This window comes from Lemur catta, chromosome 1 (assembly GCF_020740605.2).
Source record: "Lemur catta isolate mLemCat1 chromosome 1, mLemCat1.pri, whole genome shotgun sequence".
Classification (NCBI taxonomy): Eukaryota; Metazoa; Chordata; class Mammalia; order Primates; family Lemuridae; genus Lemur; species Lemur catta.
The window spans coordinates 139,159,614-139,164,013 of NC_059128.1; the positions used below are offsets into that span (position 1 = coordinate 139,159,614).

The following is a 4,400-nucleotide window of genomic DNA, read 5'->3' on the forward strand; positions in this document are numbered from 1 at the left end:
TAAGTGCTTGAAAAATGCATTTGGGGGGGGGGGGAAAGAAAGAAAGAAAAGAAACACCACCCAGCTCTCCCTCTTCTATTCTCTTCTTTTGAGCAAAGGGCACAGCCGCTAGATGAAAACCGGGGTCGGCACAGGCACAGTGGCAACAAGACAGGCGTGCATTTCCCAAAGGGAGCAACTCGTGCGAAGCCACTTTGCATTCCAGTGAGTTCTCAGGATGAGCTCCACTAGGTGCACTCAATAGGCAGGAAGGAGAGAAGAAGCAGGAGGGAGGATGTGGAATCGTGGAGAGCAGCTTCCTACGAGGGAAGCTTCTAGGCTGTCTGTGGATGGAAAGCCCGAGCCAGAGACTCCAAGCCCTGATCTATTTGGGGTGCAGAAGCCCTGGAGCTGGGAGCTGTGCTTCAGCAGTGACAGACGTGCCTTCGGTCAGGAAGGGCCTCCGTGCAGTCCCCATCCCCTTCTTGGGAAGTGTCCTTGGCTTGACATCTTTTTATTGCATGTCGGCGCCTTCTTGTCTTCGGTCCAAACTCTGTTCCCGTCTTGCCATCCCAATGACTCACCATAATTTAAGAGCATGTGGGGGTGAGCCAGGAAGCGGGAGGCCAGCATTCTGGTTTCTGCTTCATAACTGAATTTCTGTGGGACCTTGGGCGAATCACTTAGCCCGGAACCCTTCCTCGTCTCCTGATCTGCTGTGATAGAGGAAAGACCTCACCTAGCTAGTGGGGTGTCTGTGCAAACCAAATGAGGTCATGCAAGTGAAAGTGCAGAGACTAATGCAAACCGGAGGCATTTCTATGATGCCCTTTCACTTAAACTGTCAGTTCCCTTTACTCTCAGATGGGGCTAATAATACGATCACACGTCAGGGGGTGTGCTTCAATTAATAAACGCGTGATTCACCCCTTAATGAATAGAATGGGAAATGTGCGGTGCAGTCAGTTCCAAGCAAGCACAGCTGCTTGTTCAGTAGCCACTGTTTAGAAAACAGCAACTTGAATCTAGACGCTGCAGACCTCTTTAATAAATATGGTCTTAATTGTCTGAGCAATTGAAAATCTTAGGTAGAGGAAGAAGCCTGTGGACCAATGATCAAGTGGGAGAGGGTGGTCAGGCAGCTGGATTTCTGAAGGCATATTTATATTTGGCATCTTGTTCTCATGGCCAAATTACAGACACCCAGAGCTGATGCTAATGTAGCAGAATTGGGGGTGGAAGAACCTAATGTCACCACATGCAGCCCAGCTACCGACACAGAAGGGAGAATGAGCTGGGGCCAGAGAAGAACATCCTAAGCCTGAACTTGTACAGTTGCTCCAAAGGGCAGGAGAGGTTAGTAAAGTCTAAAGAAGGAATCTTGAGGTTACTTTAGGGAAGGATATTTCTCACCCAGAGAACATTTGCTTTCAAGTGTTTGAACTGCCTTTTCAATTTCCTTTGGGCAACATCCTTTGAAAATTTGAATCTGGTAGAGTTATTCTGAAAGAAAAGACTAGTTCAAGGCCAAGCCAGGAGAAACAAAGTGTCCTTGGTGATAAGATAATAGAATGTGGCAACTTTTCTATGAGAAATAATATGGGGCGGAGGGGTAAGCTGGTGTGAGGGACAAGTTTGTGAGGCAGCTTTCAGAGCAAGGACATTGAGACAGTAGCAGCTGCACCTTCTTGTAGACTCAAGAGCTTTGCAAACTCCTCCTTTGCTTGTACACTGGGGTCCTCTTACATTCCAGCAACAGCCAGACAGTTACAGTATCTGGACAGGCATTCCCAGGTAAGCCCTGCTTTGTGTCACTTTCACCGAGACCCCTAGCCTTAGACAGAGTGTGATGGTGGAGATGGGAATGTTCTAGGCAGCAGTTCCTCTAGCAGGCTAAAAAGCTATTCTTGAGCAAGTCTAAAACCCCTGGGGATTTGCCAGACATATACTTGACAAAAGACTCATATTCCAAATATGAAAGAACTACAGCTCGATAGCCAGCAAGATCCTAATTTCAAAAAGATAGGCAAAGATTTGAACAGACATTTTACAAAAGAAGATATGCAAAGTCCAATAAACACATGAAAATGTGTCCAGTATCATGACTTACCAAGGAATGGCAAATTAAGTCCACGGTGAGATACCAGTACCCACCTACAGAATGGCTAAAAGGAAAAAGAATGACAACACCCAATGTTGGCCCAGATGTGGGACAACTAGATCTCATATGTTGCTGGTGGGTGTGAAAAATGGTACAACTTCTTTCGAAAACTATTTACACTTTCTTAAAAAGATGATCAGCCATCTACTTAGGACCCAGCAGTTCTGTTCCCAGGTGTTTATCCAAGAAAACAAAAACCTATGAGGTCTGTCCGGAAAGTATCCAGCCATTGTTTATATAATGAGAACGGTTTGCATGACATCAATGTAACCTGGCAGCCAAAGAAAGTGAAATGTAATTCTTATGTGCGAACAATGACAATGTCACTGTGCTAATCAGTGGGGCACTGGATGCCATTGATGATCGCGTGTACTGTGTGGCCATCGAGTTCAAAATGAGTGAGTGAATCTGCATTTGATGATGAATCTGCATCAAATTTTGCATTACGCTGTGAAGAGAACTGAGGTATCATTGTCCTATGTACAATGTTTCCTGTATCTTGTACCTTCTTTAATAAATGTCTCTATTTTTCATATTACATGGCTGGATATTTTATGGACAGCCCTCGTATACCCAGAAAAATCCTTATATACAAATGTTCATCGCAGTTGTATTCAAATAATACCACCACTGTCAACAACAGCAAGAACTAGAAGCAGTGCGAGAGTGTGTCCCCCTGAGAACGGGTGAACTAAGTGGTGTGGTCACACAATAAAATATTATCCAGCATTAAAGAGGAATGAGCCGCTGCTCCGTGAGACGACACGGATCAATCTCAAAAACACAGCGCGTGAGAAGCCGGCACTGAAGACTTCTGGCTGCGTGGTTCCCTCTGCATGAATTCTAAGAACAGGCAAAACTAATTTGCGGTAACAAATCAGAAAAGTGGTTACTTCTGGGGAGAGAGGATTGGCTGGGAAGGAGAACGAAAGAATTTTCTGGATTGTTGGAGAATTTCTATATAGAGATAGGTGTGTGAGTTACCTGAGTATACGCAGTTGTCAAGACTTACCAAGCTTCTCACTGCAGGTAAATTATCGCTCAATTGGAAAATAAAGATTCACAGCCGCGGCCCCGCCGCCCCTGGCTCGCCGAGCTCCGGCCGAAGGAGAAGGGGGTAAGGAAGGAGGTCTTTCTGCCATGGCACCTACAAAGCAGACTGCCGCAAACCGACCCAGACTGCCGCAAATCGACCGGTCGTAAAGCACCCCGGAAGCAACTGGCTACAAAAGCCGTTCGCAAGAGTGCGCCTTCTACTGGCGGGGTGAGGAAACCTCATGGCTAAAGGCCTGCTACAGTGGCACTCCGTGAAATTAGATGTTCTCAGAAGTCCACTGGACTTGTGATTCGCAAACTTCCTTTCCAGCGTCTGGTGTGAGAAATGGCTCTGGACTTCAAAACAGATCTGCGCTTCCAGAGCGCAGCTAGTGGTGCATTGCAGGAGGCAAGTGAGGCCTATCTGGTTGGCCTCTTTGAAGACCCCTATCTGTGTGCTATGCATGCCAAACGTGTAACAATTATGCCCAAAGACATCCAGCTAGCACGCCACATGCATGGAGAACGTGCTTAAGAATCCACTATGATGGGAAAACATTTCATTCTTAAAAAAAAAAAAAAAATTCTCTTCTTTGTGTTATTGGTAGTTCTGAACGTTAGATTTTTTCCCTCCTATGGGGTCAAAAGGTACCTAAGTACATGATTGCAAGTGGAAAAATAGGGGTCAGAAATCAGGTATTGGCGGTTTTTCCATTTTCAATTGTGTGTGAATTTTTAATATGAATGCGGGGAGGTGAAGCATTAATGCAAGTCAAATGTTTCAGTGAACAAGTTTCAGCAGTTCAACTTTATAACAATTATAAATGAACCTGTTAAATTTTTCTGGACAATGCCAGCATTGGGATTTTTTTAAAACAAGTAAATTTCTTATTGACGGCAACTAAATGGTGTTTGTAGCATTTTTATCACATAGTAGATTCTATCCATTCACTATACTTTTCTAACTGGGTTGCCTACATGCAAGTACATGTTTTTAATGTTGTCTGTCTTCTGTACTGTTCCTGTAAGTTTGCTATTAAAATACATTAAACTATAAAAAAAACAGAAAAGAAAATAAAGGAATAAAAAATTCCTTCTGGGGTTATTTTTCTCTAAGATCTAAGATGTCTTGTCTCTCAGGGGCGACCTTGTAACATTTTAGCACTATTAAAAGATAATTCATCTAGTTAAAGCAAAAATAATTTTAAAAAAACCACAATGTATT

The 4,400-nt window shown here is 44.0% G+C and overlaps 1 pseudogene; it reads left to right on the forward strand.

Annotated features, from left to right (window-relative positions):
- The first annotated feature begins 274 nt into the window (after window positions 1–274).
- On the forward strand, window positions 275–3,742 carry LOC123642269 (annotated as a pseudogene).
- Window positions 3,743–4,400: the final 658 nt, after the last annotated feature.